Source organism: Mus caroli, chromosome X (genome assembly GCF_900094665.2).
Source record: "Mus caroli chromosome X, CAROLI_EIJ_v1.1, whole genome shotgun sequence".
NCBI classification, from domain to species: Eukaryota; Metazoa; Chordata; class Mammalia; order Rodentia; family Muridae; genus Mus; species Mus caroli.
Window position 1 is genome coordinate 114,863,211 of NC_034589.1, and position 17,767 is coordinate 114,880,977.

At 40.3% G+C, this 17,767-nt stretch overlaps 1 pseudogene; it reads right to left on the reverse strand.

Annotated features, from left to right (window-relative positions):
* Window positions 1-7,560: 7,560 nt before the first annotated feature.
* Window positions 7,561-9,159, reverse strand: LOC110286370 (annotated as a pseudogene).
* Between the last annotated feature and the right edge of the window lie 8,608 nt (window positions 9,160-17,767).

The window sequence follows — 17,767 nt, forward strand, 5'->3', positions numbered from 1 at the left end:
AGCCACATCCCAGCCACCTGCACTGTGCAGATGCCATGCCTCATCAGCTCACCTGAGTGTCGTCACTTGCTGTGAACCTATGGACTACCGTTATGTGACTGGGGTGATTGGGAGGAGTCAGTAGGGTATTTAAGGTACACCCCAGGGTTGTTCAAGAGATTCCTGTTCCTGCATTGCAATGCTAAAGGTTCCTGAATAAACCTGCTTGAAGAAGGACAACATGGTGTTGCGTCTTTCCTGCAGGTTGGAGTGGATGCAACAAGTGGTGGCCCGTACGGGGACTTCGGCTTCGTGAGAGCGCTGTGGGTCCAGAACTTCAAGAGGTCAGGGTAGCCGGCTGGAAAGCTCCCAGGTAAGTGGGACGATTCAAGTTCTCGGTTAGAGAACATTAGGTTCCTGGATTAGGGACTATTGAGGTTCTCGGAGTGAGACAAAGTTACACACATATATAGTGTAATGATCCAAAAATTAAAAGAAAGCAATTGATTTCAACCTTGGAAAAGGTTCAAAAAGGAAAAGTGGTGAATTATTTAGGAACAAAAAATTTTGATCGTCAGTATCTCCCCAGAAAATTCAGTTTCGTACAGATAATTTGAGCACATTGAATGATTTTCAAAAGCTATTGGGGGATATACAGTGGGTACATCCCTATTTGGGCCTAACCAACAAACAATTACAACCATTATATGATATTTTACCGGGAGATATAGAATTAAATTTCCCAGGTAGCTTACTGATTCTGCCCGTGTAGTGTTAAGTTTGGTCGAAAAGGGTATTCCAACAGCCGCATTAAAGAGATCTGTTCAGTCCTATTATTTTGTGCATCCTGCCCTCAGAGAGCCAGCTTACTGGAGTCCTCTGGCAGGGTGCTCCTTTATTATGGATCCATCCTAAAATTTCCCCTGCCAAAGTGTTATCCTATTATCCTGCTTCAGTCGCCCAATTGGCATTGCTGGGTTTACAGCAATGCATGCAGCATTTTGGTACCCCTCCTGATGAAATTATTGTACCATATGATAGTAGACAAGTTGAAATGTTGTCTGCCACTGTAGATGACTAGGCAGTTTTAAGATGCAGTGTTTTAGGCAAGATACATAATCATTTTCCCAAAGATCCTATTTTACAGTTGTGTAAAGCTCACCCTGTAATTTTTCCTGTGATTATGTCTCGAGTACCATTGAAAGGGGATCCTCTAATTTTTAGATGGATCAGTCAGGATGCGGAGCCAATTTAGTTCAAGGCTCTGTGCATATAGTTTTACAATTCCCCCCTGCCTCACCATAACTTATAGAATTACAGATTGTGATTAAGGTTTTTTAACAACATTCATGGGCCTTTAATTTAATATCAGATAGTCAATATGTGGTTAATGCTCTTGCTATCTTGGAGGTGGTTGATAGGGTGAATCTTAGGTCCAGCATTGGGGATTTATTAAGTAAATTACCAAATTTGCTATTGCATAGATCCTCCCCCTTCTTTGTTCAGCATATCCGAGCTCACAATGGGTTACCAGGTCCATTGGCTTAGGGTAATGACATAGTGGATAAGGCAGCACAAGCTGCTGTATTTCTGGCATGTCCTGCCCTTAACCTTGCTCATGATTTTCATTCTAAATTTCATGTAAATTCTAAAACATTAGCCTCTTGCTTTGGGATCACCTGAGCAGAGGCCAGGGAGATTGTCAAGGATTGTCAGGCCTGCACTCCTTTATTACCTCAACCCTCCTTTGGAGTTAACCCATGAGGGTTACTCTCCCTAAATATTTGGTAAATGGATGTGACTCATTTTGCCAAATTTGGAAAATTACAGTTTGTTCATGTTTGAATTGATACTGCCTCTAGAGTAATTTTTACTTCTTTGCATACTGGAGAAAAGGTCTGTCATGTCATTGCTCATTGCTTTGAAGCATGGGGTGCTTGGGGTCAACTTAAAGAATTAAAAACTGATAATGGCCCTGCTTATACTTCCAATACTTTTGTTAGCTTTTGTAAGATGATTGGCGTTGATCTTGTACATGGTATTCCCTATAACCCTCAGGGGCAGGGAATAATTGAACGTGCTCATCGTACCTTAAAAGAATGCTTAATAAAACAAAAAGGGTGAGTTGCCCTAGGGGCGACTCTACAGGAATGCCTTTCTATAGCCTTATTTACTCTTAATTTTTAAAATAAAGATAAATTTGATTGTACTGCTGCAGAGAGATTCAGTAATCCTGATGCATCTCAGAAGGGAACTGTTATGTGGAAGGACGTGTTGGATGGCCAATGGCATGGGCCAGATCCAGTGTTGGTGTGGGAGAGAGGGTCTGTTTGTGTGTTTACCCAGGACTGCTGCCTGCCGTTGTGGGTACCTGAATGACTGACTCAAGTGCTGAAGGATGACCAGAGGTGTGATGCTGATTCTACTTGGAATACTGATGATGGTGACAGGGTGCAGGAGTGAGGAGCTACGATGGGGCATCACGTTGGTGTTTCCGAAGCCGCTACCCTTGACCCATTCTGCTCAAGTGTTTCCTTGTTTCTTTACCTCCAATGCATCTTTACAGCTTCCCTTTTTACCGGATGATGAAGGAGTGGCACCGGTGAATGAATCTCTCCAGCTTGCCCTGCAAGGGGTCTTATGCTTTCAGCTTATTGTAAATATTTCTCAAGATAGTGCGTGTGTGCAATTGTATAATCAGACGGCTGCATGGTTTGATTGACCTTTTTAATAATTCAACCCAAGCTAATGCTACTTGGATCAGAGGAACTTGGCCTGCGAGCATACCCAAGGGCAATGCTAGCATTCCACCCCAACCATGCTGGGCTTCGTTTTGCAGAGGTGTATGAGACGCTTTGCCTCTGTGGACTGGATGTCAATCCCAGAGGCCGCTTGGGCGGTGAAAAAGTATTTTACATTTTCTCCGTACATCAGTATCACACATAATCAAACGTTTGCAAGTTATAATTGGACATATCAAAGCCAAGGACAGCGAGGGGCTAATAATCCTTTTAATGTATGGTTGTTATGTGAGGTAAATGGAAGCTGTACTGATTTGTCACCTCTAAGTATACTGATGGGAAGGGCCTGGGGAAATGCTAGTTTTTATTGGAACATGTCTGATTTGTTTGAAAATTCTGTGAATGTTTTGGCTTTGAGAAAAAATATGTCTTTTGTGCCTACACCTGTGTGTGTTTCGCCCCCTTTTGTGTTTTTAGTATATAATGGTAGTTATGATGATAATGAGTTCATTAATCATAGTAGTGATAATTGCTTTTATAGTATGTGTTGGAATGCATCTGTATTTTCCTTGGCTGTGGTAACCTGTATGCCTAGATTTGAACCCTGGCCAGTGCAAGCTCCATCTGTGATGACTCTGTTTAGACCTAAAAGAGATTTGGGGATTATTGCTGCCATAGTCACAGCAATATCACACCTCAAGGAATGGGCTGGCATAGGAGGGCTGGCAATCGTCTGCGTTGCCACAGGAGTAATGGCCCTGTGGTGCATTTGCCGTATGCAAAAAAAGGCATACCCGTGCACAGGCACTATTGATTCAGGCTTTTGAGCCCTAGAGCTGGGACAATCTCCTCAAGTGTGGCTTGGCATGCTAGAGAAGTAGTCAATGACGGGTAAGACTCCCTGGAGGTATTACCAACCTAAGACAGGGACCAGACCACTGCTGTTTGTCCTCCCAATGATAGGTAAGGAGCATTATTGCAGGGGGCAACCTAAGACAGGCATTCTCTCTGCCAAAATAATAAATAAGGGGGAGATGTAAGGAGCAGGTGTGGCTGCCACCCGAAGATGGCACCTGGGATGGCTGCCAGATCTTATGACCTGAGCCTGACTTCCTCATTATCTCAGACTTAGCCACATCCCAGCCACCTGCACTGCACAGATGCCATGCCTTGTCAGCTTGCCTGAGGTGTCGTCACTTGCTGTGAACCTATGGACTGCCGTTATGTGACTGGGGTGATTGGGAGGAGTCAGTAGGGTATTTAAGGCGTGCCCAGGGGTTGTGTGTGGGGGGGATTCCTGTTCCTGCATTGCAATGCTAAGTGTTCTTGAATAAACCTGCTTGAAGAAGGACAATGTGGTGTTGTGTCTTTCCTGCTGGTCGGGGTGGATGTGACAAAAATCTATTTTAATTTATTAATGATGTTTGTTGTATTTCAATAGTCTTGTGTGTGTGTGTGTGTATGTGTGTGTGTGTGATAGCAAGCCAGAGGCTGACATTTGTCCATTAGTTTCAACCTTATCTTTGTTTGGAGGGAAGAGTTTCTCACCTGACTGGAACCTCATTGATTCAGCCAAGTGGGCTAGCCACAAGCTCCTAGAATTCTGCTGCCCAACTCTGAGCCTAGGGGTTACATAGATAGATAGATAGATAGATAGATAGATAGATAGATAGATAGACAGATAGTGTGTGTGTATAACCGTACCAAACTAAATGAAATTTGTGATTTAAACTTAGAATTTTATATATTTATTTCAAGTAATTTTCCACTGAGTCATTTCTACAACCTTCAGTAATCGTGTTCTCTTTATCTATATTTCACAAAATTGCTTTATCTAAGATGTTTCTGTGTAGTTTAATTGTACCTTAAGAAAATGTTACCCACACAGACATTCAGAAAAATCCTGTATTGTACTTGAAGTGAACTGACCTCTCTACTCCTTCCTGAGCTTGAGCTGCAAAAAGGATTATAGCTTTTTTGTCTTTATGTGATTGTGTGCATATATATATATATATATATATATATATATATGTGTGTGTGTGTTTATATATATATATGTTTATATATATATGTTTATATATATATATATATGTTTATATATATATGTTTTTTCATAGGTTCTTCTGTCTCTTAACAATATCTTCTTCTCTGACTCAGCTCATCTTCTCCTGTCTCAACTGTCAGCAACTGACTTTTCTCACTCTACTCTCTAACCTTACTCCTCTGCCCCCTAGACTCTACTTCTCTGTCTCTTGGACCCTACTCAATCTACTAGCTTTTACATTCCTTCCTGTTCCTAGATATCCAAAAGACAGCTAACACTATCACTCATTCGGTTAAGCAGTTCTAAGCATTTCCCAAAAGAGTCCTTTGATTAGAAACTGTGGAATCCTTTAAAAGATCCAGGAACACAAAATAAATCACACTACACAAGATGTTATCTTTCACCAACATGTGCTATCCTTTTTTCTGAAGCAGAATATTATATACCACAGGTAGGATTTTAAAAAAAATCACCCAAGAATAACCATCAACTTCAGATCATCTTGCCTCTGGATAGCTAAGATATCAGGTTTGTACCACCATGACATCATTATGCCTACATGGGACTGAAAAACACTTTTCTGGACCTATTAGTGACAATGTTCTAGCTTGTTTTGTATTATTGTGATGAAAATCATGAGTAAAAGTTATTTGTGGAGGAAATTGTAATTGGCCTATACATACATACCACAATATGTGATCTATCTAGGGAAGTGAGGGCTGGAGCTCAAAGTGGGAAGTGAAGCAAAGCAAGCCCTCATGACTTGCTCACACTACTTTTACTTATACAACCTATAACCACCTGCCCGGGGATGGCAACACTCACAGTAAACTGGATATTCTCACACCAAGTCAGCTCAGTATCATACAATTCATAATTGAGGTTTATTCATCCAAGATTATACTAGCTAGTGTCAAGTTGACAAAAACTAACTAGCTAAGACATGTACAACAATTTACATTTTATCCTTATACACTTGTAAATTCCAGATATTAAGATCTTATAATTAGTACATTTGTAATCCTTATTCTTGTTTTCTTGCTATGTGACTCCAGCAAATTGTTTCTCTTATATGTGACTCAATCTTCTCATATACAAAAAAAATTAGAAAAACAGTAGTAACTATCTCAAATACTATTGTAAAAATTGTAAAAATTACATTACATTTAAAGCATTTAGACTCATCCCCTGGAACATGGCACATAGTAAACATTTTATTTTATTTTTGTTCTCTTTTTCTTATTATCATCATCTTCTCTTCCTTTATGAAACAGTATCTCACTATGTAATTTTGGCCCGTCTCAAATGAATTTTGTAGACCAAACTGTCCTTGAAATCACAGAGATCCTCCATTCTAATTCTCCCATGTGCTGGGATTAAAGCTGTATGCTACCATGACTAGCCTATCATTACTTTCTAATACCTATCAATATTATTGTTCCATGATTTCACATGGAGTGTATTTGTAGTCTTTTAAAGCTAAAGGGTATTCTATTTTTTCCCCTTGCAATGATGGTTATATAGTGTTTGGGAGATCTTCAGTTTAATTAAAGTATTTAGTCAGATGATAAACAAAAGGGGGGCAGCAAATTTATTACACCAGCTTCAACATGAAGAGGAAGACCCCAAGCACTAAAAAGGCGCTGCTTATATACACCTTAGTGTGACATGTCCACACCTGATTGGCTGCTCTCCCAGAGCCTCATCACCACACCCCAGGACTTGGCGCAAAAACACTCTCGCACATGCGCACATTGCTTGTTTACCAATTAGGCCATGCTGGCACAGCGGAAACGGCTTCCCACATCTCCCCAATTTTGTTTTATTAAGACGAGGCTGGTCTAGGCCTCTGCAGTTATGTCCATCTGCTGTGGCTCCTGTTTTAGGTCATTCCTCTAATGACACAGCCTTACCCATCATAGGATAACCCTATCACCACCGGGCCCCATGTCTTAGGTTGGTCTGTGCACGAGAAAAGTTGCCCATCTCTGGATACCACAGTGCTGTGTGACAATAACTGCTAGATGGCCTAGGGTGAACTCTATAAGCAAGGCCAGCCAGGTTTTAAGGAAAAATTTTAGCAGAAAAATCATGATCACCCTGTCTCGTGCAATGAGGAAACCTCAGCGATGTGCAAGGGCTGATCAATGATCATTGCATCTCTCTCATTCCAGTGCAATGGATCCGCAGATCCGTGGGGTGCAAGAGCAGAGAACTCAGATGCCAACTAATTCTTAAACATAGATAACCAAATTTCAGGGGAGGCCCCTTGTTCAATGGCTACAAGTGCTTGAGTGATAACAACCTTGTCACGTTTCTGTTGAGATCTGAGTTTGCAAACCAACCATAGCATAAACACTATCCTACAACATAAGGCTGCACCAAACAATATAACCCCCACCCACTCCTTAAAATAATAAAAAGCAGAGGTAAGCCAAGAGGTAAAATCTCCAAGGGTCACTGGTTCCATTCTGGTCCCATTGAGGTTCAGGATCTTTATCTGCAGCCTCGTCTGCAACCTTTCCAGCTCCTGTGACCAGTTCCCCTTCAGGTGATTCAGTAGGTCTATATTTCTAATAAAAGAATCATTAATATACCTAACGGGAGTAATGCTGCCCAATTAAAGATAATCTATTCTTATACACCCGTGGCTCTCGAGTAGTTTGTCGTGCATAAGGCACATCCAAAAAATATTCCTTTGCAAAAAACAAAGGCAAGGTAGAAGAATTGGAATGTACTGGTAAAGGTACTGGCCATGATCTTACTATGGCCCACAAAGGTATACTTATCCTGGTCTCAATCATCAGGAGCAAGAGGATCATCTTGGGGTTCATCTTGCTCTTTCACGGTCCTTGTCAGTCCCGTCAGGACCCAAAGTGGATTTTCTTCACCCTTTGGAAAAACACAAATAGCTCCCCGGGATCTGATTAAGATAGGATCCGGGCCATACCATTTATTATCAAGGATATTTTTCCATTTGACCATTTCCTTTAGCCTATCGGGCTCCAAACTATGACGATCAGCCGCAGAGTGACCATGCTCATCAAGATTTAAAAAATTAATAGTAAAGAGTGCCATGGAAACAGCAACTCTTGGTACTGGGGATATCGAGTCTTCCACAATTCCCCTTCTTTGTTTTATTAAATAAGCTTTTATAGTGCGATGCTCACGTTCCACAATGCCTTGTCCTTGAGGATTGTAAGGAAGGCCAGTCAAATGTAAAACATTCATTTGATGGCAAAATTGTTGAAACTTATTAGAGACATATGCTGGCCCATTGTCAGTTTTTAGAATTTTAGGTTTACCCCAAGCACTCCATGCCTCTAGGCAGTGGTGTATTACATGTGAGGCTTTTTCATCTGTCAAATGTCCTCCTGCCTCTCCTTTCCTTGAAATTGCTTTCCACGCCTTAATGGCAGCAACTGAAACCTGAGCGTATGCTCCCCAATTATAATTTGTCTGATTGGCTGCATATGGTCCCTGACCTATCAGCAGATCAAAGTCCAATTTCTCTAATCTCCTTCAGCTGCAGCATTAGCCCTTCACTTGCGTTTGAGAGGTTTCATACCATAAGGCTTTCCATTCTAAATACTGCCCCATATTAGTGAGCACAGCCTTTGCCACCATTTGCCAGTCTCCCGGAGTCATGGCCAAAGTAGCAAGTCTTTAGACTTGAAATAATGTAAAATTGGCAATAACTCCATAATTACGGACTGACTCAGCAAGTTCTTTGATCTGTATGTGCTCCACAGACTCATGAACGCATCCTCTATCCGCTACCTCAAAGACAGGAAACATCTGCTGTAATTTTTGCTGCTTGTCTCGAGGAATAACAGAATCTGAGCAAAAATTTTCTGCATAAGGTGGAGGGGCGCTAGGGCCCAGAGACCAAACCATGCCCTGACTTAAGCCACTATTTCCTTTTAACTTCCTCCTTGGCTCACTATTTCTACCCTCATCAGGGTGGTATCTTTCTTCCTCATAGTGGGCTGCTTCTTCCTCTAAGTCTTCTTCCTCCGAGGGACTAAGTTCTTCACTTGAGCTTGAGATATCAAGTCCTAAACCCTCAAGTTCTTTTAANNAATAAAGGTTCTTCCTCTNNGGGGACTCCTTCCCCTTCNCTTTTCTCTTCTCCCCTTTATCTTTCCTCCTTTTTCTCTCTCCCTTCTCCTTTTTCTCTCCCAGGGCATCCTTTCCCTTTTCTCTCTCTTCCTCGGATCCAGAATCCTTGGAAGGGCCTTGTTTCTTAGGTATACCCTTTTTTCTTTGAGCTCCCAATCTTTTACCCTGCTCTGTTTCTGACATGCTGTCTTGAACCTCCTCCAGCACTCCCTGTCCTGCTTTCACTATAAGGAAAAGGATAAGTGCCACAAGAACAATTACAAAGGCTTCCATTGCCCCTTCTAATTGTAGAGAAAGACCAGAACCAAACATGCCTCTCAGAACCTTGAAAAACCAACCTGACTACAGTTCTGAATCTGCCCCGCCAACGGAGGGTCTCCTTGGTGCCAGCGATGGTAAGGCGGTTCCTGGGTTTCAGCACCAATTCTTGCCCGTGCTATCGTCTTGCCAGCAAGAACACATGTGTGAGAAACCGGATCCTTATGCAGCAACTTTATTACACTAGCTTCAACATGAAGAGGAAGACCCCAAGCACTAAAAAGGTGCTGCTTATATACACCTTAGTGTGACATGTCCACACCTGATTGGCTCTCCCAGAGCCTCATCACCACACCCCGGGATGGGCTGTGACTTGGCGTGAAAACACTCTCGCACATGCGCACATTGCTTGTTTACCAATTAGGCCACGCAGGCACAGCAGAAACCGCTTCCCACACCCTAGCCTACCCACTCACTTCCTTCTAACTGTCCTAGCATTCCCCTACACTGGGGCATCAAGCTTCCATAGGATTAAGGGTCTCTCCTCCCATTAATGCCAGATCAGGCAATCCTTTCCTACATATGCACCTGGATCCATGACTCCCTCCATATGAACTCTTTGGTTAGTGGTTTAGTCCCTGGGATCTCTGGGTCATCTGGTTAGTTGATATTGTTCTTCCTATGAGGGTACAAACCCCTTCAGCTCCTTCAGTCCTCCCATTAACTCCTCGATTGCAGTTGCTGTACTGAGTCTGATGGTTGACTTCAAGCATCTGTATCTGTATAGGTCATGATCTGGCACAGCGTCTCAGGGAACAGCCATACCAGGCTCCTGTCATCAAGTGCTTCTTGGCATTAGCAATAATTTCTGGATTTGATGTCTGCAGACCATATGGATCCCTAGGTGGGGCAGTTTCTGGATGGCCTTTGCTTCAGTCTCTGCTCCACTTTTTGTTCCACATTTCCTTTAGACAGTAGAAATTCTGGGTTAATATTTTTGAGATAGGTAGGTGGTTCTATCCATCAACTGGGGATCATGCCTAACCTCTGGATATGGTTTCTACAGGTTCTCTCTCCCCTTTATTGGGTATTTCAGCTAATGTCATTCCCATTTTGTCCTGGGAGTCTCTTACTTTCCTGGTATCTAGGATGTGATAGTGGCTACCACGAGTTCCCCATATCCCATTGTTACACACCCCTGTTCAACTTCATGACCCTCTGTACTTCTCTCCTGTCTCCTGCTTCTCCTTTTTCTTCACTTTCCTCTCTTCCTCCCAGTTACCTCCTTATTCTTCCTCCTGTGATTATTTTATTCCTCCTTTTAAGTAGTACTGAAACATCTACACTTTGGTCATCCTTCTTCTTGACTTAAATATGGCCTGTGTGTTGTATCAGGGTGTTCTGAGCTTTTTTTCATAATATCCACTTATCAGTGAGTACATACCATGTGTGTTCTTCACACTCAGGATGATATTTCCTAGATCCATCCATTTGCCTAAGAATTTCATGAAGTCATTGTTTTTAATAGCTGAGTAGTACTCCATTGTGTAAATTTACCACATTTTCTGTATCCATTCCTCTATTGGAAGAACATCTGGGATCTTTCCAGCTTCCAGCTATTGTAAAAAAAAAAAAAAAGGCTGTCATGAACATAGAGAAGCATGTGTCCTTGTTATATGTTGGAGCATCTTTTGGGTATATGCCCAGGAATGCTATAGCTGTGTCATCAGGTAAAACTATGTTCACTTTTCTGAGGAATGGCCAGACTAAATTCCAGCTTGCAATTATATTTGGCATTTTCTTTGACTGATGTATCCATTTCTTCTATGGTATCTTCTATTCTTGAGATCTCCTCTTCCTTCTTTTATATTTAGTTATTGATGCTTGTGTCTGTCATTCCAATTCTATTTCCATGGATTTCCATCTCTAGAGTTGTCTATATTTGTTTATTCTTCATTGACTATAATTCCATTTTTAGATCTTAGATGGGTTTATTAATTTTCTTCACTTATTGAACTGTTTTTCCTCTATTTATTTATGGGAATTCATGAGATGAAATTTAAGGTCATATCCTTCTCTTTAGGTAAGTTAGGATCTTGCTGTAGTAAGGAACTTGGGTTTTGTGAGGGTCATATTGCATTGATTATGTTCTTAAGATTGACTTTATTCATATGGCTGTCTGTGATTTTGGCTGGCCTGGCTTTTGCAAGGTGGAGCAGGGCCCCTGGGTGCCATGTAGAACTGTGTATCCAGGGTTGGAGTAGGTCTTCCAGAATTGGGTCTGGCATCCTTTCTATGTTTCAAGTTAGGATAGCCATGCTGGGAGACAGGCTGAGCAGTGGGGTTGTAGGAAAAGAGAAAATCTACAACTTATAATGATTCTTTTACACATGTGGGTGCCTTTGTTTTTTGAAGCATAGGTGTTAAGGATTGAGACAACATCTTGGGGAATTTTTCCTTTGATGGATATGAAGGATTCCTCTTCATGTCTTTTGAATAATTTTGAATGGACATCTGTTTGGTTACAAATTAAAATGGGTACTCTAAAATTCTTCTTGGGTCCATTTGTTTATAAAGGCATTTTCCTACCCTGTACTCTGAAGTAAGGTTTATCTTTGGTTTTGTAGTTTGTTTCTTTTTGCAGTAGGACAGATCCTGTTTTCATATTCATTCTGCTATCCTGTTACATTTTATTGGAGAATTAAGTCTATATTTGAAGATATTAATCTCCAATGATACTTAACTGCTGTTATTCTGTTGTTGTTGTGTTTCTTGGTAGTGGTTGCTTGGTGTTGTTTTCGTTGGTGTTGGTGTTGTTTTTGTCATTGTATTTGGGGCGGCATGTTTGTGCTTCTGTTGGTGTGAGATAATTTTCTGTGTTTTCATGACTATAGCTACCTTCTGCAACCCTATATTGTGGATAGATTTTGTATAACTTTGACTTTGTCATGGAATGTCTTGTTTTTTGCATCTATTGTAATTTAACATTTTCTTGAATATATTAGTGTGGGCTAACAAATGTGGTCAAATAGATTCTTTAAGACATCTGTCCAGGTCCTTTTAACCTTTAGTGTCTTGTTTGCCTAGGTATAATACTTGTAGGTATGCTTTATTATTATTATTAATTATTATTATTACTATTATTACTATTATTACATCTATTTTTTGAATCCAGTCATCTTTATTCCCTGCCTGGTCTGCCCTCTGACTTTTCTTATCCCATTCCTCCTCTCCCATCTCGAAGAAGATGTCCTCCTCTCCCCAATGTCACCCTACCAGACCAACCCACCCCCTGGATTCTCAAATCTCTCAAAGGTTAGATGCATCTTCTCTCACTGAGAACAGTTCAGCCAGTACTGTGCTGCATATGTGTAGGGTACCTCATATCATCTAATGTATGCTGCCTGGTAGGTATACAGGATGTGTCTGAGAGATCCCAGGGGTCCGGGTTAGTTGAGACTACTGATCTTCCTATGGGGTCACCCTTCTCAGCTTGCTGTGGACTGGCCTCAATTGGCCTCCCTCAATCCGCAGAAGAAATCAGGGTCCTGGACAGGCAGGCAAGGAGTTGGTGCAGAGGGTTTAAAACAGACAGGGACACAAGGGAATCCTGTATCTGGATGCAATTTGTCTCAAAGGAAGCACCACTTATATAAGTGACTTTTACACAAAACAGAGAAATGCATACAGAAAGCTAACAGATACCAACTGGGATAAAAATCAATGTTAACAACTGGGATCAAAAGCAGCCTCACCTAAGGTCAGCTTAATCTTAGAAGCCAGGGGCAAGGGCTTCACACCCTTGCCATGGTTCCAATTCTAGTCTATTGTATAGTCTACCTTTCTCCTAGGCCATTGTAAATTTCCGTGTATGGGTATAACTCAGCTATCTATAGTTCTAAGTATTTACCCTAGTTCCTTCTTAGACCACAACCTTCCTTCTTCCTAGGTCATGGTAAACTCTTGCTTATGGGAGTAACTTTGCTGCTCTTTTACGTATCTCTAGGGAATCTCCATTTGTCAGAAGAACTCACCAACTTTATTCTAATATGCAACATCGTCTGCCATACCTGACTGTAATGAAGATCCTAAGTATACTTTGCTAAGCTTGCCCTGAGATTTCTAACTCTATGTAGAAGACAGTAATGCCTGATTTTTTTTCACTATCTCTCTTACAATATTAGAAGCAATTCTGAATGTCACTGAATATGCAACATGCTTACTGGATTCCAAGCCCAGGGTCAGCTTAAGAACTACCTAGGGCATTGGTGAAGGCTTAGGTATTTGGCAAGTCATTGCTTGGAGACACCTATAATAAAACAATACTGAGGGAAAGCACAAAGATCTGTTCACCAACTAAAGCAGAGACATATTGGAACATTCCTTATACAGGATGCCACGGTTTCAGAAGACTAAGTTTCCATGAACATTTCGCCTCGGGACTGAATCCGGGCTTTTGGGCCTGTCACATGGGTCACTACTTGAGTGGATGTAGCATTAGCTTCTTCCAGTCTTTCTCTAATTCAACCAAAGATGTCCCAACTTCTTTCTATTTGTTTGATGTAAGTATCTGCATCTGACTCTTTAAGCTGCTTGCTGGGGTTCTTGGAGGGCCACCATTCTAGAATCCTGTGTGTGAGCACACAACAGCATCAGTAACAGTGTCAATCCTTACAGTCTCCCCTTGAGCTGCATCCCAATTTGGGACAGTCATTGAACCTCCTTTCCCTCAGGCTCTTCTCCATTTTTTGTCTCTGAAGTTCTTTTAGACATAATTAATTCTAGGTCAGATGTTTACTGTGGGATGGCAACCCCATCCCTCCACTAAATGCCCTGTATTTTTACTGGAGTTAGACTCTACAAGTTTCCTATCCCCACTGTTGCACATTTCATCTAATGTCCCTTCCTTGAGTCCTGAGCATCGCTCACCTCCCAGGTCTCTGGTACATTCTAGAGACTCCCACCACCTCCTACCTCCATAAGCCCATTTCCATTCTTTCTGCTGGCCTTCAGGGCTTCACTCTTGTTCTCTTCCCAATACCTGATCATGTTTCTCTCTCCCCTCCCTGTCCCCTCTCCAACATATGACCCTCCCTCCCTCTGTTACCCTTGATTATTTTCTTCTTCCTCCCAAGTGGGATTGAGGTATCCTCACTTGGGCCCTTTGGCTTGTTAACCTTAAGTTATGTGCTTTGTATCTTGGGTATCTTGGTAATTTTTGGCTAATACACACTTTTTAATGAGTAGATACCATGCATGTTCTTTTCGGTCTGAGTTACCTTACTCAGGACAATATTTTCTTTTTCAATGCATTTGCCTGCAAAACACATGCAGTAGCCTTCTTTTATGTAAATGATAAAGTAGCTAAGAAAGAATTTAGGGAACCAACACCATTCTGAATAGTCACAAATAATATAAAATATCTTGGGGTAACTCTAAACAAAATAATTGAAAGATCTATATCACAAGAACATCACCTCTCTCAAGTAAGAAATCAATGATGACCTCAGAAAATGGAGAGATATCCCATGCACATGGATTGGTACTATTAACAGAAAAAATGGCTATCCTACTAAAAGCAATCTTCAGATTCATTACAATACCCATCAACATTCTAACACAATTCTTCAAAAACATTGAAAGGTCAATACTTAATTTCATATGGAAAAAACATAAAACCCAGTATGGTGAAAACAATTCTTCACAATAAATGAACTCCTGGAAAATCACCATCCCTGACCGTAAGCTGTACTACAGATCAATAGTGGTAAAAGACAGAGAAAGACAGATTCATCAATGGAATAGAACTGTATTGGCACTTATTCTTTGACAAAGAAGCAAAAAATATACAATGGAAAAAAAAAGCATCATCATTAAATAGTGCTGGTATAAGTGGCTGTCAGTAAGTAGAAAAAAATGAAAAAAGGCCCATATTTGTCAGCTTGCACAAAACTCAAGTCCAAGTGTGTCAAGGACCTCAACATAAAACCAGATACACTGATTCTAATAGAAGAAAAAGTAGGAAAGAAAATTGAACTCATTGAAACAGAGGGAAAATTTCTAAATAGAACCCAATGGCTCAGGCTCTAAGATCAAGAATTGAAAAATGGGACCTCATGAATCTGGAAAGCTTCTGTAAGGCAAAAGAGATAGCCAATAAGAGAAATTGGCAACCTACAGATTGGGGAAAAATCTTCACTAACCGTACATCAGATAGGTGGCTATTATCCAAAAACAAAACAAACAACCCAATCAAAAAATGGTGTATAGAACTAAATAGAATTTATAAGAGAGGGATCTCAAAATTGGCCGAGAATCACTAAAGAAGTGCTTAAAGAACTTAGTGATCAGGGAAATGCAAGCTGAGAATAACTAAGGTCAAAACTCAGGTGATAGCAGATGGTGGCAAGGATATGGAGAAAGCAGAACACTCCCCCATTGCTGGTAGGATTTTAAACTGATATAACCACTCTGGAAATCAATCTGAAGGTTCCTCATAAACCTGGAAATAGTTTACCTGAAGACCCATCTATACTACTCTTTGTCATATACCCAAAAGATGTCCCTATCATGTCATAGTGGCACATTTCACTATGTTCTTAGCAGCCTTATTTGTGATAGCCAGAAGCTGCAAACAGCCCAGATGTCCCACAAAGGAAAAATGGATACAGAAAATGTGCTTCATTTACACAATGGAATACTATTCAGCTATTAATAACAAGGACATCATGAGTTTTGCAGGCAAATAGGTATGTTTTCATATGTTGCTTGGTGTTTTCCCCTTGCAGTTTTTCTTCCTATGTTCTCTATGGTTATCGTTTAAATTATTATGTGTTGAAGGACCTTTCTTTTCTGGTCCAATCTATTTGGTGTTCTATAAGCTATTGTACCTTTTGAGGCATGTCTTCCTTAAGGGTAGGAAATTTTTCATCTGTGAGTTTTGATGGATATTAGCCATAAAGTGAAGGACAAACATTCTACAATCCAAAAACCCAAACAGGCTAAATAATAAGTAGGGCCCAAGGAAGGATGCCTGAATCTTACTTACAAGGTGAAATAAAATAGACATCAAGGGATGATGGAGGGAAGGAACTGATCAAGGACAGGGTGAGGAAGGGAACAGGAGGGATATAGTGTAGGGAGGACTGAAGGAGAGAGAAGTGGTAACCTGTGGCAGAGCAACTTTATTGCTTCATTTTAGACATAAATCAGAGAGAATACTTACATAAATGAAAATATCCCGAAGAATGCTCCTGAAAGAGATCTAGTTCTACTAGTTGCATCCTAGCTCCTAAAGTTTCAAGAATGGCCCTCACAGTAACATCTGGGGACCAAGCACAGGGGCTTTTGTAAATTCCTTTAATATAAAAATTATAGCAAATACCAAGAAGTGTGATGGATGGATCATCTTCTGCCAATTTGTGCAATTCTGACTGGGTTTATTTATGCATATATAATTTCCGGTTTATAGTTAAATGTTACTGTATACCTTCAAATTTATCATTATTTACGAATATTCTAGTCTCTAACTGCATATGAATCAGAAGATGGCCTAGTCGGCCATCAGTGGAAAGAGAGGCCCATTGTTCGTGCAAACTTTATATGCCTCAGTACAGGGGAACGACAGGGCCAAGAAGTGGGAGTTGGGGGTGGGAGTGGGGGGAGCATGTTGGGGACTTTTGGGATAGCATTGTAAATGTAAATGAAATAAATACCCCCCCAAAGAACATAAAAGAAAGATTTGAAGTAAAATACAAAAAAAAGAATATTCTAGTTGATAATCAGCAATATATTTGTCTAGATCTCATTCATCTTCCAGGAAATTTTTCCATGTTGAAAATAAAGCAGGCTAAGGTCTGTATCCTAAAACCGAGAGAAGTATATTGTTTATCTTCCCCTTAAGGATATATCCTTAAGGAAAAATATTACCAAAAGTTATGTATGTCTTTATGACCCACAAATTTCTGATGATAACTTTAGTACCTGACTTTCATAAAGCCTTTATACTTTCATTTAGAGCTGATAAAATTTCATTCTTTGCTGACATTAAATTAAAGTTAGAAGATTTGCAGTTCACCAAGAGATGTGCTAAACCAGCCCAACAAATATGCAATATGTTGCCTTCCAAATCATGAGAATAGACCAGGAATTATAAAAAAAAAATCCAAATACATTAAGTTGGACATCAGAAATAATGATATAGAATGAGTAAAATTTTGTAACAACTGATGTAGAATCCTTCATACACAATGTAGAACATTATGTATGTGATAAAGTATCAAAATGACAAAAGCAACTTAAGGAAGAAAAATTCTATTTGGCTCACAATTCTAGGTCACAATCTGTCTTTTCATGGAAATTAATGTAATCATACTACATTATGTTAAAATAACAAAGCTAACTATTACAGTTAATCATATAATGGAAGGTATGGCTTAGTTTTTGCTATGAATTAAGGAACTTGACTGGGCCTGTTTTACTAGAATATAACTATATTTGAAATATTTTATTTTTTTTTATTTTTTAAATAGTGTTTATTCTTCTTTTATATAGTATAACCTGTCTTCAGCCTACCCTTCCTTTCATCCTCCCAATTCTCCCTCTGCTGCAATCTAAACTTTAA